The sequence below is a fragment of the Pristiophorus japonicus genome, chromosome 9, assembly GCF_044704955.1.
Source record: "Pristiophorus japonicus isolate sPriJap1 chromosome 9, sPriJap1.hap1, whole genome shotgun sequence".
Taxonomy (NCBI): Eukaryota; Metazoa; Chordata; class Chondrichthyes; family Pristiophoridae; genus Pristiophorus; species Pristiophorus japonicus.
Genome location: NC_091985.1, coordinates 208,547,184 through 208,565,894, shown reverse-complemented (window position 1 = coordinate 208,565,894; position 18,711 = coordinate 208,547,184). Strand labels below are relative to the sequence as shown.

The following is an 18,711-nucleotide window of genomic DNA, read 5'->3' as shown; positions in this document are numbered from 1 at the left end:
ACCTGAACTGCAGCCAAGGAAAAAACATAGTAATACTTCATTTAAATTAATAATTCGCCAAAGCGATTCTCTCTGGCCTGATCTTAAAAGGATCCGTTGAGTAATTCTCGGCGCCAATGGCAGACATCAGTACCCAGAATGCACTGCGTACTAGAATATGCCCTATCCAATTTAGAGTGGAGTCATGGCTGCTCATCTCCACAAATCTTTTACCGAAGAAAGTGACTGGCGCTGCATCTCTCGTCTCCCGATACAATGGCAGGGGAGTTCTCAGCTGGCACCAATTGGGACGGCATTAGTAATCTTTGCAGAGGGACATAATGATGACTGAGGTGGGAAAATGATGCTGACACAGGCTCTAAAGGGGGTACAGTTCTATTTCATAGCACTGATTTACAGAGACCAGAAGATACCACAACATTTTCAACTTTTATCTTTGATTCGGTCCAAGTCAGCATGGATTTATGAAAGGGAAATCATGCTTGACAAATCTTCGAGAATTGTTTGAGGATGTAACTAGTAGAGTGGACAAGAGGGAGCCAGTGGATGTGGTGTATTTAGACTTTCAAAAGGCTTTTGACAAGGTCCCACTCAAGAGATTAGTGTGCAAAATTAAAGCACATGGTATTGGGGGTAATGTACTGACGTGGTTGGCAGACAGGAAGCAAAGAGTGGGAATAAATAGGTTCTTTTCAGAATGGCAGGCAGTGACTAGTGGGGTACCACAAGGTTCAGTGCTGGGACCCCAGCTATTTACAATATACATTAATGATTTAGACGAAGGAATTGAATGTAACATCTCCAAGTTTGCAGATGGCACTAAGCTGGGTGGCAGTGTGAGCTATGAGGAGGATGCTAAGAGGCTGCAGGGTGACTTGGACATTTTAGGTTGTGAATGTGCATGAAGAAGTTGTGAATGTGTCAGTTGAAGAGGATCATGGGAAGATAGCTAAAAGAAAATGTCAAGCTGCGATATTTGCAATGTCGACACAAAAAGGGGTTACTCAGAGTTGTGGTCAAACACGAGTTACGCGAAAAAGCAAAGTCAGGCATGAGTCAGACGAAAGACTGCTATAACCAGCCGTAAAATAGGGAAATGCAATGTAAAACGAAACTGTAAACACATCCCTGGAGCCTGCCCTATTTGGAGAGTTGTTAGCCTGCAATTGGGTATGCTATGGGGGAAGCCGACCAATGATTGTATAAACTGAGTGTCACTCAAATATGTTCTGCTGTAACAATGTATAAATATTGAGCTTTTGTACTGTTACGAGACTTGTCAAGAGAGAGGTGAACAGGCTCAAATCGAGGGTGTTCCCTTTATCTTAACAGGTCCCGGCCGGAGAATCTCTAATAAAGGTCTTATGTTGCGAAGACTAAAAGTGTTCTTGTGTCAGTGAATTCGCTGAAACAGATTGAAGGGAAAAGAATCCGTATCAACAAGGTGAGTGGGCAAATACATGGCAGATGCGATATAATGTAGATAAATGTTTGGTGGTAAAAACAAGGCGGCAGATTATCTGAATTATGACAGGTTAGTAAAAGGGGAGGTGCAACGAGACCTGGGTTTCATGGTACATCAGTCATTGAAAGTTGGCATACACGTACAGCAGGCGGTGAAGAAGGCAAATGGCATGTTGGCCTTCATAGCGAGAGGATTTGTGTATAGAAGCAGGGAGGTCTTACTATAGTTGTTCAGGGCCTTGGTGAGGCCACACCTTGAATATTGTATACAGTTTTGTTCTCCTAATCTGAGGAAAGACATTCTTGCTATTGAGGGAGTGCAGCGAAGGTTCACCAGACTGATTCCTGGGCTGATAGGACTGACATATGAAGAAAGACTGGATCGACTAGGCTTATATTCAATGAAATTTAGAAGAATGATAGGGGATCTTATAGAAACATATAAAATTCTGACGGGATTGGACAGGTTTGATGTAGGAAGAATGTTCCCAATGTTAGGGAAGTTCAGAACCAGGGGTCATAGTCTAAGGATAAGGGGTAAGCCATTTAGGACCGAGATGAGAAGAAACTTCTTCACTCAGAGAGTTGTGAGCATGTGGAATTCTCTACCACAGAAAGTTGTTGAGGCCAGTTCGTTAGATATATTCAAAAGGGAGTGAGATGTGGCCCTTACGGCTAAATGGATCAAGGGGTATGGAGAGAAAGCAGGAATGGGGTACTGAAGTGCATGATCAACCATGATCATATTGAATGGTGGTGCAGGCTCGAAGAGCCGAACAGTCTACTCCTGCACCTATTTTCTATGTTTCTATGTTTCATTTATAAGCAGTACCGGATACAAGTTGTGTATGTAAGATAGCATCTGACTACTACATGAAATTATGTTTATGCAATGTTTTAATTTTTTTGCGCACGGTCCCTTTAAATTTGCTGCACAGCCGGGCACGATGCAACTGCACATGCGCAGTGTCTCTTCCAGTGGCAGGAGCTGGGGATCAGTCTGTGCGGGACCCAGCGATTAGTGGAATATTGGTGGGCGGCACTCAACAGCTCACCAAAACTTTGTTAAGTGGCCCTCCAGCCCAAATAATTGCCCACCCTGCCCGAGATATCTTTGCTCCTCAACACCATTTAGATACTTTTTTCCTGAAAATGGAGTACTTGCATTTATATTGCACCTTTCACCACCACCACACATCTCAAAACAAAGCTTTAAAGCAAATGAAGTACTTTTGGAGCGTAGTCATTGTTGTAATGTGAGAAACGCAGCACCAATTTGCACACAGCAAGCTCCCACAAACAGCAATGTGATGAGAACATAAGAAATAGGAGCAGGAGTAGGCCATTCGGCCCATTGAGCCTGCTCTGCCATTCAATAAGATCATGGCTGTTCTGATCATGGACTCAGCTCCACTTCCCTGCCCGCTCCCTGTAACCCTGTATTCCCTTATCACTCAAAAATCTGTCTATCTCCACCTTAAAGATATTCAAACACCCAGCCTCCACAGCTCTCTGGGGCACAGAATGCCACAGATTTACAACCCTCAGAGAAGAAGTTCCTCCTCATCTCAGTTTTAAATGGGCCCCTTATTCTGAGACGATGTCCCCTAGTTTTACTTCCCCTATGAGTGGAAATATCCTTTGTGCATCCACCTTGTCGAGCCCCCTCATTATCTTGTATGTTTCGATATGATCACCTCTCATTCTTCTGAACTCCAATGTGTATAGGCCCAATCTACTCAACCCATCTTCATAAGTCAACCTAATGAACCTTCTCTGAACAGCCTCTAATGCAAGTATATCCTTCCTTAAATACAGAGACCAAAACTGTACGCAGTACTCCAGGTGTGGCCTCACCAATACCCTGTACAGTTGTAGCAGAACTTCTCTGCTTTTATACTCTATCCCCCTTGCAATAAAGGCCAACATTCCATTTGCCTTCCTGATTACGTGCTGTACCCCATACTAACTTTTTGTGTTTCATGCACAAGGATGCCCAGGTCCCTCGGTACTGTAGCACTTTGCAATTTTGCTCCATTTAAATAATAATTTGCTTTTTAATTCTTTCTGCGAAAGTGGACAACCTCACACTTTCCCACATTATACTCCATCTGCCAAATGTTTGCCCACTCACTTAGTCTATCTATATCCCCTACAGATTTTGTGTGTCCTCCTCACAACTTGCTTTCCCACCCATCTTTATATCATCAGCAAACTTGGCTACATTACACTCGGTCCCTTCATCCAAGTCATTAATATAGATTGTAAATAGTTGAGGACCTAGCACCCTGCGACACCCCACCATTCACTGTTGGCCAACCGGAAAATGATCCATTTATCCCGACTCTCTGTTTTCTGTTAGTTAGCCAATCCTCTACCCATGCAAATATATTGCCCCCTATCCTGTGAACGTTTATCTTATGCAGTCACCTTTTATGTGGCACCTTATCGAATGCCTTCTGGAAATCCAATTAAACCACATCCACTGGTTCCCCCTTATCCACCCTACTCGTTACATCCTCAAAGAGCTCCAGCAAATTTGTCAAACATGATTTCCCTTTCATAAAACCATGCTGACTCTGCTTGATTGAATTGTGCTTTTCCAAGTGTCCTGCTACTGCTTCCTTAATAATGGACTCTAGCATTTTCCCAACGACAGATGTTAGGCTAACTGGTCTATAGTTTCCTGCTTTTTGTCTGCCTCCTTTTTTTTTTTTTTAAATAGGGGCGTTACATTTGCGGTTTTCCAATCCACTGGGACCGCCCCAGAATCCAGGGAATTTTGGTAGATTACAACCAATGCATCCACTATCTCTGCAGCCACTTTTAAGACCCAAAGATGTAAGCCATCAGGTCCTGGGGACTTGTCTGCCTTTAAGTCCCATTATTTTACCGAGTACTACTTCATTAGTGATAGTGTTAAGTTCCTCCCTCCATACAGTCCTTTGATTATCCACTATTGGGATGTTTTTAATGCCTTCTACCATGAAGACCGATGCAAAATATTTGTTCAACGTCTCTGCGATTTCCCTGTTCTTCATTATTAATTCCCCATCTCATCCTCTAGGGGATAACGACCAGACAATCTGTTTTTGTAATGTTGAAGGATAAATACTGGCCAGGAGACCGGGAATAACTCCTCTGCGCTTCCTCGAAATAGTGTCATGGGACCTTTCACATGCACCTGAGGGAGCAGACGGGGCTGTGGTTTAACGTCGCTTCTGAAAGACGGCACCTGATAGTGCAGCACTCCCTCAGCACTGCACTGGATTGTCAGCCTAGATTTTTGTGCTCAAATCCCTGGTGTGGGAATTGTACCCACAATCTTATAACTCAAAGGTGAGGGTGCTACTCACTGAGCCACAGCTGACACAGCTGAGTACCTGGCCTCCTTATTCCACCTACCAAAATGCACCACGTCACAGATATTTATATTGGAAGTAGAATCATAGAAGTTTACAGCACAGAAGGAGGCCATTTTGGCACATTATGCCGGCCAACAAGAGGCTATCCAGCTGTAACCCTGCAGGTTACGACACTTCAAGTGCACATCCAAGTATTTTTTAATGTGGGTGAGGGTTTCTGCCTCTACCACCCTTTCAGGCAGTGAGTTCCAGAATCCCACAACCCTCTGCGTGAATAAATTTCCCCTCAAATCCCTTCTAAATCTTCTACCAATTATTTTAATTTATGCCCACTGGTTGTTGAACCCTCTGCTAAGGGAAATAGGTCCTTTCTATCCACTATATCTAGGCCCTCATAATTTTATACACCTCAATGAGGTCTCCTCTCAGCCTCCTCTGTTCCAAGGAAAACAAATCCAGCCTATCCAATCTGTCCTCATAGCCAAGATTCTCCACTCCCGGCAACAGCCTCATAAATCTCCTCTGTACCCTCTCCAGTGCAATCATGTCCTTCCTTTAATGTGGTGACCACAACTGCACGCAGTACTCAGCTTTTTTAAAAAAACAGTTCAAGCATAACCCCCTGCTCTTGTATTCTGTGCCTCGGCTAATAAAGGCAAGCATTCCGTATGCATTCTTAACCACCTTATCTACCTGTACTGCTACTTTCAGGGATCTGTGGACATGCACTCCAAGGTCCCTTTGTTCCTCTACACTTCTCAGTGTCCTACCATTTAATGTGTATTCCCTTTCCTTGTTAGCCCTCCCCACATGCATTACCTCACACTTCTCTGGATTAAATTCCATTTGCCACTGTTTTGACCAGTTGATTGATATCTTTCTGCAGTCCTCAGCTTTCTTCATTATCAACCACACAGCCGATTTTAGTATCATCTGCAAAATTCCTAATCATACCCCCTATATTCAAGTCTATATTGAAGTATATCACAAAAAGTAAGGGGCCTAGTACTGAGCTCTGCGGAACCCCACTGGAAACATCCTTCCAGTCACAAAAACATCCATCAACCATTACCCTTTGCGTCCTGCCTCTGAGCCAATTTTGGATCCAACTTGCCACTTTGCCCTGGATCTCATGGGCTTTTACTTTCGTGACCAATCTGCTATGTGGGACATTATCAAAAGCATTGCTAAAATCCATATACACTACATCATACGTTTGGCCCTCATCCACCCTCCTGGTTACCTCCTCGAAAAATTCAATCAAATTAGTTAGACACGACCTTCCCTTAACAAATCCGTGCTGACTGTCCTTGATTAAGCCGTGTCTTTCTAAGTGAAGGTTTATCCTGTCCTTCAGGATTTTTTCCAATAATTTTCCTACCACTGAGGTTGGGCTGACTGGTTTGTAATTACTCAGTCTATCCCTTTCTCCCTTCTTAAACAAAAGTACCACATTAGTAGTCCTCCAGCACCATATCTAAAGCCAGAGAGGATTGGAAAATGGTGGTTGAGCAGTTATAATGAGGGATGTTCAAGAGGCCAGAATTTGAGGAGCAAGACATCTTGTGGGGTTGTGAGGCTGAAAAAGATTACAGCGATAGGGAGGAGCGAGACCATGGAATGATTTGTAAACAAGGATGAGAATTTTGAAATCGAGGCTTTGTTTAACTGGGAGCCAATGTAGGTCAGAAAACACAGAGTGATGGGTGATCTTGACTTGATGCGGCGGGTTAGTACATGGGGGGCTGAGATTTGGATGACTTCAAGTTTACGTAGTGAGGAATGTGGGAGACCGGCCAGGAGTGAATTGGAGTAGTCGAGTCTAGAGGTAACAAAGGCATGGATGAGGGTTTCAGCAGCACAAGAGCTGAGGCAGGAGCGGAGGTGGGTAATGTTATGGAGGTGGAAAAAGGCGGTTTTAGTTATGCCACGGATATGTGGCTGGAAACTCATTTCAGGGTCAAATATGACACCTAGGTTGTGAACAGTCTTGTTCACCCTCAGATTGATGCTGAGGAGAGGGATGGAGTCAGTGGTTAGGGAACGCAGTTTGTGGCGGGGACCAAAGATAATGGCTTCGGTCTTCCCAATAGTTAATTGGAGAAAATTTCTGCTCATCCAGTACTGGATGTCGGACAAGCAGTCTGACAATTTAGATACCAAGCATGGGTCGAGACAAGTGGTGGAGAGGTAGAGCTGGGTATCGTCAGCGTACATGTAGAAACTGACTCCGTGTTTTCAGATGATATCGCCAAGGGGCAGCATATAGATGAGAAATAAGGGGGAAACAAGGACAGATCCTTGGGGGACACCAGAGGTAACAATGCAGGAGTGGGAAGAGAAGCCATTGCACGATATTTTCTGGCTACGATTAGATAGGCAAGAATGGAACCAGGCGAGTGCAGTCCCACCTAGCTGGACATTGGTGGAGAGGCGTTGGAGGAGGATGGAGTAGTCAACTGTGTCAGAGGTGCAGCAGAGGTTAGAACCTAAAGCAAATTTTCCACTAGATTAACAGTGACTCCAATCCACTTATGTTATAAGAACACAAAAAATAGGAGCAGGCCATTCGGCCCCTCGAGCCTGATCCACCATTCAATAATATCGTAGCTGATCTTCTACCTCAACTCCACTTTCCTCATATCCCTTCACCCCTTAATAGTCAAAAATGTATCCAGCTGCCTTGAATATACTCAAACACTGAGCATCCATAGCCCTTTGGGGGAGAGACTTCCAAAGATTCACCATGCTCTGAGTGAAGAAATTTATCTTCATCTCAGTCCTAAATGAGATTGTGACTCCTGGTTCCAGACTCCCAGCCAGAGGAAATATCCTTCCTGCATCTACCCTGTCAAGCCCTTTAAGAATTGTGTATGTTTCAATTAGATCACCTCTCATTCTTCTAAACTACAGAGAATATAGGCCTAATCTACTCAATCTCTCCTCATAGGACAATCCCCCCATCCCAGGAATCAGTCTGGTGAACCTCCATTCCTCAATGGCAAGTATATCCTTTCTTTGGCAAGGAGATCAAAACTGTACACAATACTTCAAATGTGGTCTCACCAGGGTAGTATGTAATTGCAGTACTTATATTCAAATCCTTTTCTAATAAAGGTCAACATACCATTTGCTTTCTTAATTGCTTCCTGTACCTGCATGTTAACTTTCAGTGATTCATATACATGGACACCCAGGACCCTCTGAACAACAGCATTTTCCAATCTTTCAGCATTTACAAACTACTCTGCTTTTCTATTTTTCCTACCAAAGTAGGATAACTTCACATTATATTCCATTTTCCATCTTCTTGCCCACCTCACTTAGCCCATCTATATCCCTTTGAAGTTTCTTTGCATTTTGCATCATCCTCACAACTTACATTCCCACCTAGCTTTGTATCATCAGCAAACTTGGATATCATCCAAATCATTGATATAGATTGTGAATAGCTGGGGCCCAAGCCCTGATCCTTACGGTACCACTCCACTAGTTACAGCCTGCCAACCCGAAAATTATCCGTTTATTCCGACTCTGTTTTCTGTCCATTAACCAATCCTCAATCCATGCTCGTGTCCACAGTAAATGACACAAGGTCAGCCCGCTGGATGGAACCTCGGACACCCTGAGCTTGATCTCCGGTGTCTCCAGTCCCGACTGCCCCCTTACATCAGTCTCCCCTCACTTTTATACCCTGCAGTGATCCACCTCTGGCACCTGACTCTTCTTTGTCTTCTCTGCTGGGTTTTGGCAGGAAGCTGGGAAAAGACAGCTGGAACTTCTCTAATTTGTGATTTACAAGGACACTTTCCCTGGTTCCCAGCAGTTACTATTCTTCAGCAATTTTCCGATTATCCCTAAACTCCCCTGCCTGCTGTTAGTTGTTATTTCTTATAGTTTCATAATTATAGGTATAAACATCACACATTATAATCTAACCTATTCTATTACTCACTCTGGTTTAAGCTTATATTGTCCTGTACTATTTTATGATTTTATAACCAATCCTCAATCCATGCGAGTATAGTACCCCCAATCTTATGAGCTCTAATTTTGTTTAATTATCTCTTGTCGAATGCCTTCTGAAAATCTAAATACACCACATCCACTAGTTCCCCCCTTATCTGTTCTGTTAGTTACCACCTCAAAAAATGCTAACAGATTTGTCAAACATGATTTCAGTTTTATAAATCCGTATTGACTCTGCCCAATCCTGTTATTATTTTTAATAGTGCCCTGTTACCACATCCTTATAACAGATTCTAGCATTTTCCTTACTACTGATGTCAGACTAACTGGTCTGTGATTCCTTGTTTTTTCTCTCCCTCCTTTCTTAAATGGTGGGGTTATATTTGGTACCTTCCAATCCGCACGAAGGGAGAGAGCGCGAATGAGTGAGACGAAGATTGGCACGGAAGGGAGAGAGAGCTGGACAGAGTGAGATCAAACAGACAGCAAAGTAAGTGAGACAGAGTGAGACTTAAATCCAAAAGGGGGAGTGGGAGAGACAGAATGAGGCAGAGAAAGAAAGGAAAGAAAGAGAAGGTATTGGCTGGGATGGCAAGGGAGAAGAGAATGGGGCAGAGAGAAGAGAGAGGGGCGAAAGAGGCGGAGAGAGGTAGACTGAGAGCATAGCAGAAAGAGGAACAGAGAAGCAGAGAAGAGAAAGGTGGAAAGAGTGAGAGACAGTGAGGCAGAGAGAAATGAGAGAGGTAGAGATCTTATTGAATGGCGGAGCCGGCTCAAGGGGCAAAATGGCCTACTCCTGCTCCTATTTCTTATGTTCTTAATAGAGCAAATGTGAATTAGAGAGAGAGAGAGAGAGAGAGAGAGAGCGAGAGAGAGAGAGAACAAGGTGGGGGGGGGGGGAAGAGAGAAATTGAGAAAGAAACAGGTGGAGATATGAGAGTGCTTCTTCGGCAGCCCCTCACAAACCCTCGACCTCTACCATCTAGAAGGACAAGGGCAGCAAGCACATGGGAACACCACCACCAGCACGTTCCCCTCCAAGTCACACACCATCCTGATATGTAAGAATATCACCGTTCCTTCGTGGCTGGGTCAAAATCCTGGCACTCCCTCCCTCATCATCATCATCATCATAGGCAGTCCCTCGAATCGAGGATGACTTTCTTCCACGTCAAAAAGTTCACAGGTGTTTCAATGAAGGACCTAAAATTCCAGGTCCCGTACTACATGTTGAAGGGTGGAAGATGCCTGTATGTGGATTTTTTTTAAACGTGTGGAGACCGTTGCACACCAGCCACCACACGGGCTTGACAGAGCTAGGTCTTGGTCCAGTGGCAAGGATTAACCAAAACGACTGGAGACCAGCTCTGCTGCACGGACCTAATGCGCACATATATCACAGTGTGGATGGCCCGTGCTGCCCCTGGGCCCTCGCCTCTTCTGGTCCCCAAACTCACGCCTCTCCTGGGCCCCGGTCATATCCCTCTACAATCTCTCGCTGCTCCTTCGCCCTGACCTCGCCGCTCCATCACACGGACTGCAGCGGTTCAAGAAGGTGGCTCACAACCATCTTCTCAAGGGCAATTAGAGATGGGTAATAAATGCTGGCCTTGCCAGCGAAGCCCACATCCCATGAACAAATCTTTTTTTAAAGTCACCTTCTCTTTTCAAGAGGAAGAGACCCAGCCTGTTCATCCTTTCCTAATAGGCATAACCTCGCATTTCTGGTATCATAATTGTAAATCTAATTTCCACCCTCGCCTATTCCTCTGTATCCTTTTTATAATATAAAGATCACAATTGTACACAGTACTCCAAATGTGGTCTAACCAAGGTTCGATATAAGTTTAGCATAACTTAGCTACTTTTCAATTCAATCCCCCTGGAAATAAACCAGAGTGCTTGGTTTACTCTTTTTAACAGCCTTATTAACCTACGTCGCTACTTTTGATTATTTTTGCATTTGTATTCCGAGATCATTTTGCTCTTCTGCCCCATTTAGATTCTGGTTTTCCAACTAATATGTGACCTCCTTATTTCTGTTACCAAAATGCAATACCTCACATTTATCAGTGTTGAAATTCATTATATGCCAATTCTGTAAGTATATTAATGTAATAAGACATGTAGTACAGCACGGATTAGATACAGAGTAAAGTTCCCTTCACACTGACCCTTCAAACACTCCCAGGGCATAGACAACACGGGTTAGTGACAGAGTAATGCTCCCTCTGCACTGTCCCATCAAACATTTCCAGGTCATATATAGCCTGGTTTAGATATAGAGGAAATCTCCTTCTACACCCTCCCAGGGCAGTTTCCAGTGGGCTTCCGCAGGGCTCAGTACTTGGTCCCTTGCTTTTTGTTATATATATATAAAATCAATGATTTGGACTTGAATGTAGGAGGTATGATTAAGAAGTTTGCAGATGATACAAAAATTGGCCCTGTTCTTGATAATGAAGAAGCGGTAGACTGCAGGAAGGTATCAATGGACTGGTCAGGTGGACAGAACAGTGTCAAATGGAACTCAATCCGGAGAAGTGTGAGGTAATGCATTTGGGGAGGGCTATCAAGGAAATCGAATGCACAATAAATGGTAGGACAGTGAGAAATGTAGAGGGACAAAGGGACCTTGGAGTGCATGTCCACAGATTCTAGAAGGTAGCAGGACAGGTAGATAAGGTGGTTAAGAAGGCATACGGGATACTTGCCTTTATTAGCCGAGGCATAGAATAGAAGATTAGGGAGGTTATGCTTGAACTGTATAAAAAACTACTTAGGCCACAGTTAAGAGTACTGCGTGCAGTTCTGGTCACCACAATACAGGAAAGATGTGACTACCCCAGAGAGGGTAGAGGAAATTTACGAGGATGTTGCCTGGACTGGAGAATTTTAGCTATGAGGAAAGATTGGATAGGCTGGGGTTGTTTTCTTTGGAACAGAGGAGGCTTAGGAGACCTAATTGAGGTGTATAAAATTATGAGGGGCCTAGATAGAGCAGATAGGAGAGACCTATTTCCCTCAGCAGAGGGTTGAATAACCAGGGGGCATAGATTTAAAGTAAGTGGTCGGAGGTTTAGTGGGGATTTGAGGAGAAATATTTTCACCAAGGTTGGTGGGGGTCTGAAACTCACTGCCTGAAAGAATGGAAGAGGCAGAAACCCTCATAGCATTTAAAAAGTACTTGGATATGCACTTGAAGTGCCGTAACCTACAAGGCTACGATCCAAGAGCTGGAAAGTGGGATCAGGCTGGAAAGCTCTTTGTCAGCAAGCACGGACATGATGGGCTGAATGGCCTCCTTCTGTGCTGTAAATTTCTATGATTCTCTGATCGCAAGGCTAGGAGAGGCGCTCTTGAAGGTATGGGGAGCTCGGACTTGTCCGTGGGAGTAACAGACGGCAAGAGAACTCAAATAATCCCGAGCAATGCGGTGTTAGTTGTGGCTCAGTGGTAGTCTGCGAGTCAGTAGGTTGTGGGTTCAAGTCCACTCCCAGAGTATGGAGCATAAAATCAAAGCCGACATTCCAATGCAGTGCAGAGGGAGCGCTGCACTGTCAGGGGTGCCGTCTTTCACATGAGGCCCCATAAGAGCATAAGAAATAGGAGCAGGAGTAGGCCATTTGGCCCCTCGAATCTGCTCCATCATTTAATGATCATGGCTGATCTGATCTGATCTTGCCTTCAACTCCACTTCCCTGCCCACTCCTCATAACCCTCGACTTCCTTATCGTTCAAAAATCTGTCTATCTCCACCTTAAACATATTTAATGACCCAGCTTCTACAGCTCTCTGAGGTAGCGAATTCCAAAGATTCAGAAGAAATTGCTCCTGATTTCCCTTTTAAATGAGCGACCCCTTATTCTGAAACTATGCCCCCTAGTGTTAGATTCCTCCACAGGGGGAAACATCCTCTCTGCGTCTATCCTGTCAAGCCCTCTCAGAATCTTATATGTTTCAATAAGATCACCTCTCATTCTTCTAAACTCCAATGAATATAGGCCCTACCTGCTCAATCTTTCTTCATGACAACCCTTTCATCTCAGGAATCAACCTCGTGAACCTCCTCTGAACTGCCCCCAATGCAAGTATATCCTTCCTTAAATAAGATGATCAAAACTGTACGCAGTACTCCAGGTGTGGTCTCACCAACAGTGTCGTTGTAGCAGGACTTCCCTACTTTTATACTCCATCCCCCTTGCAATAAAGGCCAACATTCCATTTGCCTTCTTAATTACGCTGTATCTGCATGCTAACTTTTTGTGTATCATGTACAAGGACCCCTCTGTATTGCAGCATTTTCTAATCTCTCCCCATTTAAATAATAATTTGCTTTTTTATTTTTCCTCACATTTTCCCACATTATACTCCATCTGCCAAACTTTTGCCCACTCACTGAGCTGATCTATGTCCCTTTGTAGATTATTTGCGTCTTCCTCACAACTTGCTTTCCCACTTATCTTTGTATCATCAGCATGTTTAGCTACATTCAATCGGTCCCTTCATCCAAGTCATTAATATAGATTGTAAATAGTTGAGGCCCCAGCACTGATCACTGTGGCACCCCACTTGTTACAGTTTGCCAGCCTGAAAATGACCCATTTATCCCTACTCTCTGTTTTCTGTTTGTTAGCCAATCCTCTATCCATGCTAATATATTACCCCCAATCCCGTGAGCTTTTATCTTGTGCAGTAATCTTTTATGTGGCACCTTATCGAATGCCTTCTGAAAATCCAAATACACGACATCTACTGGTTCCCCTTTATCCACCCTGTTCATTATATCCTCAAAGAACTCCATCAAATTTGTCAAACATGATTTCCCTTTCATAAAACCATGCTGACTCTGCTTGACTGCATTATGATTTTCTAAATAATGGACTCCAGCATTTTCCCAATGACATGTTAGTCTAACTGGTCTACAGTTTCCCGCTTTCTGTCTCCCTCCATTCTTAAATAGGGGAATTCAATTTGCTATTTTCCAATCTGCTGGGACCTCTCCAGAATCCAGGGATTTTTGGTAGATTACAACCAATGTGGCCACCATCTCTGCAGCCATTTCTTTTAAGACCCTAGGATGCAGGCTATTAGGACCAGGGGACTTGTCCACCTTTAGTCCCATTAGTTTGCCTAGTACCTTTTTTCCCTAGCAATAGTGATTGTTTTAAGTTCTCCCCTCCCAATAGCCCCTTGATTATCAATTATTGAGATGCTTTCAGTGTCTTTTACAGCGAAGACCGATACAAAATATTTATTTAAATTCTCTGCCATTTCCTTGTTTCCCATTATTAATTCCCCAGTCTCCTCTTCTAAGGGACCAACTTAGCTACTCTCTTCCTTTTTATATATCTGTAGAAGCTCTTACTGTCTGTTTTTATATTTCTTGCTAGTTTACTCTCAATCTATTCACTTTTTTTTTCTCGTTGTCCTTTGCTATTTTCTAAAAAGTTCCCAATCTTCTGGCCTTTCATTAATCTTCGCAACATTGTATGCCTTTGTTTTCAATTTGATACCACCCTTTACTTCTTAGTTAGCCATGGATGGTTCATCCTTCTTAGAGTCTTTCTTTCTCATTGGAATATATCTTTGCTGAGTTATGAAATAGCTCCTTAAATGTCTGCCACTCCTTATCTACTGTCTTACCCTTCCTTTGTAATTGCCTTTATTTTTCAGGGTACTATTTTGAGACCCAAGTTTCTCACCCTCAAACCGAATTTGGAATTCAACCATGCTATGATCACTCTTCCCAAGAGGATCCTTTACTATGAGATCATGAATTAATCCCAGTCGCATTACACATTACCAATTCTAAAATAGTCTGCTCCCTGGTTGGTTCCACAGCGCATTGTTCTAAGAAAACATCCCGAATACACTCTATGAACTCTTCCTCAAGGCTACCTAATCTTTATATTGATATATCCAATCAATATAAAGATTTAAATCGTCTATGCTTATTGCAGTACCTTTCTTATAAGCCTCCATTATTTCTTGATTTATATGCTGTCCTGATAGGCTGCTCCCACCAGTGACTTATTTCTCTTATTATTTCTTATCTCCACCCAAACTGATTCTACATCTTGATCTTCTGAGAATCAGAACCATCTGACCTCTCAAGTGGGCATAAAAGATTCCATGACGTTATTTCGAAGAAATCTCTCTGGTGTCCTGGCTAACATTTATCCCTCAACCAACATCACTAAAACAGAGGCCGTGAATGGCACTTTATAAATACAAAGGAGAAAAGGAACAGTCGATAACAGGACATCAATTAGTCTCCTCTTGGAGAAATCAAGGAATCGACTCAGTGTATGTAGGAAACAAAGCTGATTTATTTGATTGTTGTTTGACAGAGGGTGCAGAAAAGATTTACAAGAATGATTCCAGGGATGAGGGACTTCAGTTACATGGATAGACTGGTGAAGCTGGGGTTGTTCTTCTTAGAACAGAGAAGGTTGAGAGGAATTTGATAGAGGTGCTCGAAAATCATGAGGGGTCTGGACAGAGTAGAGAGAAAATATTCCCATTGGCGGAAGGGTCGAGAACCAGAGGACACAGATTCAAGGTGATTGGCAAAAGAACCAAAGGCGACATGAGAAAAAACTTTGTTTTAAGCAGCGAGTGGTTAGGATCTGGAATGCACGGCCTGAAAGGCTGGTGGAGGCAGATTCAATCGTGGCTTTCAAAAAGGGCATTGGATAAGTACCGGAAATAAAACATTTGCAGGGCCACGGGGAAAGGGTGGGGAGTGGGACTTGCAGAGAGCCGGCACGGACTCGACGGTCCGAAAGGCCTCCTTCTGTGCTGTAACCATTCTATGATATCCAGAAAATTAAAATCCAGCCCAGTTATAGGGATTAATTACACCAGCAGCAACAAACTCCAACTGTCCAAGTGAACAGGGTTCAGTCCTGGATGTGATTAACGGCAACAATAAAAGCAGAATCCAACCCCTGCAGTCACTTGTGAACTCGCTGGTGTAACTGAAGGTTGGATAAACGAGTGAAGCCCTTCCCACACTCGGAGCAGATGAACGGCCTCTCCCCAGTGTGAGTGCGTTGGTGTTTCATCAGATCATTTCTGCTTTTATAGCTCCTTTCACAGTCAGAACATTTAAACGGTCTCTTACTGGTGTGAACAAGTTGGTGTTCAGTGAAGTGGGATGAATGAGTGAATGCCTTCCCACACACAGAACAGGTAAAAGGTCTCTCCCTGGTATGCATACGCTGGTGAGCATGAAGCTCGAATGAATTAGTGAATCCCTTTCCACACACAGAGCAGATGAACAGCCTCTCTCCTGTGTGAGCTCGCTGGTGACTCAGATGATGAGATGATTTAGCAAACCGTTTCCCACATACGGGACAGATGAACGGTCTCTCCCCAGTGTGAACTCGCTTGTGTTTAATGAGGTGTGAAGATGCAGTGAATTTCTTCCCACATACGGGACAGGTAAACGGCCTCTCCCCAGTGTGAACACGCTGGTGTCTCATCAGGCTGGATGAACAAGTGAATCCTTTCTCACACACGGAGCAGGTGAACGGTCTCTCCCCAGTGTGAATTCGCTGGTGTGCCAGCAGGCTGGATGAACGAGTGAATCCCTTCCCACACACAGTGCAGGTGAACGGCCTCTCCCCAGTGTGAACTCGCTGGTGTTCAGTGAGGTGGGATGTACGAGTGAATCCCTTCCCACACCCAGGGCAGGTGAATGGCCTCTCCCCGGTGTGACTGCGTCGATGAGTTTCCAGCGCAGAGGGACAATTGAATCCCTTCCCACAGTCCCCACATTTCCACGGTTTCTCCATGGTGCGGGTGTCCATGTGTCTCTCCAGGTTGGACGATCAGTTGAAGCCTCGTCCACACACAGAACACGTGTACGGTTTCTCCCCGCTGTGAATGGTGTGATGTTTTTTCAGGCTGTGTAACTGGTCAAAGCTCTTTCCACAGTCAGTGCACTGGAACACTCTCACTCGGGTGTGTGTCTCGGTACTTTTCCAGTCACACTGATGTTTTAAATCTTTTCCCACAGACAGAACAGACAAACATTTCTCCTTTCACATTCAAAGGCTGATGATATTCAAGTGAATCGAGTGACTCTGTCAGATCTTGATATGATTGGTTCTAGTTTCCCGTCTGTAAATCCTCCTTTTCTAATATCCTGTAAAAGGTGTTTACAAAAGTCAGCACTGGAAGTGCAGGATAGAAATTGAGGACAGACAATCCTACTTTTTCTGGAACATTCTTTCCTCTCTTGTTCTCCAAAGCTGTAAATTCCCGTCCCACACACTCTCCCTCCACCCTGTGCTGAAATCCAAACTCATCGCACCACCTCCATCATTTCTTTCTTCCATCTGCAGTTTTCTCACTCCCTCTTCTCTGGTTGGGTTCAGTTCTACATCCTGTCTGTGCAGACTGAGAATAAATGAGGAAATGATTGTCTCTCCAGATCACTGGGACCCTAAAGCCCCGCCCGCCCTCTGCTCCTGTACCAAGATGGCCACGCAGGTACGCTGATCGTGTCTAAGAATTCGGCTAGTTGCCCCGAGCGGTCGGGTCCATCACCGCGGGTCAAACATGTGTCCTGCCGGTTCATATTAGGTGCCTGAGGCCTACACCAGGTGTTTATGAAGCTGCCCAGCCCACCCAGGGGTCCAATTCCTCCGCTGAGCCCACAAGCTCCTACTGACTCGCGGAACGTCTCTTCCGCCTCAGACCACCTCCACCACTGGCACTGCGCCTGCTCAGAGCACAGCCCGGTCCCACGTCTGGGCTCCTGGTGTCATTGGTAGAGCGCTTTACCCCTGCGCGGGGGATTCTGGTTACAGAAGTAAACGTCTCAACATTTGGTAGTGAAATGGATTCATTCAGGACAGACAGCAGGGATTATTGCAGGAAATAACACAGTGCAGTGAGAAAGGAAATGCAATGGATGTAGTGAATGCAGTGGATGGATTGTCAAAAGGTGTTTGATTAAGTGCCGGACAGGAGGCTTGTTGATCAAATTAAGGCTCATGGTATTAAAGGGAGTGGGGCAGTGTGGAGAGGAAGTTGGGTAAAGGGCAGAAAACAGAGAGTAGTGGTTAATGGATGTTCTTCAGACTGGAGGGATGTAAACAGTGGTGTCCCCAGGGTCAGTGTGGGGACCATTGCTCTTAATATAGAGACAGGGTCTGGGCTAGGGAATAAGCACATAAGAATTAGAAGCAGGAGTAGGCCCTTTGGCCCCTCGAGCCTGCTCCACCATTCAATAAGATCATATTGATTCATCAATTGATCCACCGCTACGAAAAACAATAATAAGAATAAAACCGGACGGACCACTCGGCATCGACCTCCGCACCGGCTACGGACCCGACAACGGCCCACCCAGCCCAGTCTTTCTCACCAACATCTGGGGACTTGTGCCAAAATTGGAAGAGATGTCCCAGACTAGTCAAGCAACAGCCTGACATCGTCATACTCACAGAATCATACCTTTCAGCCAATGTCCCAGACTCCTCCATCACCATCCCTGGGTATGTCCTGTCCCACCGGTGGCGGCACAGTAGTATACAGTCGGGAGGGTGTGACCCTGGGAGTCCTCAACACCGACTCCGGACCCCATGAAGTCTCGAGGCTTCAGGTCAAGCATGGATAAGGAAACCTCCTGCTGATGACCACCCACCGCCCTCCTTCAGCTGATGAATCAGTGCTCCTCCATGTTGAACATCACTCAGAAGAAGCACTGAGAGTAGCAAGGTGCACCGAATGTACTCTGGGTGGGGGACTTCAATGTCCATCAAGACTGGCTCGGTAGCACCACTACTGACCGAGCTGGCCGAGTGCTGAAGGACATAGCTACGAGACTGGGCCTGCAGCAGGTGCTGAGAGAACCAATATGAGGGGAAAACCCTACTTGCGCCCATCCCTTCGGAAA

The 18,711-nt window shown here is 44.7% G+C and overlaps 1 protein-coding gene and 1 pseudogene across 3 annotated transcripts in view; both read right to left on the bottom strand.

Annotated features, from left to right (window-relative positions):
* The window catches only part of LOC139274095 (zinc finger protein 420-like), a 115,566-nt pseudogene that overhangs the window by 15,253 nt on the left and 81,602 nt on the right, over positions 1-18,711 (bottom strand).
* The window catches only part of LOC139273523 (zinc finger protein 664-like), a 79,139-nt gene that overhangs the window by 49,881 nt on the left and 10,547 nt on the right, over positions 1-18,711 (bottom strand). The gene's annotated exons all lie outside the window — the stretch shown is intronic.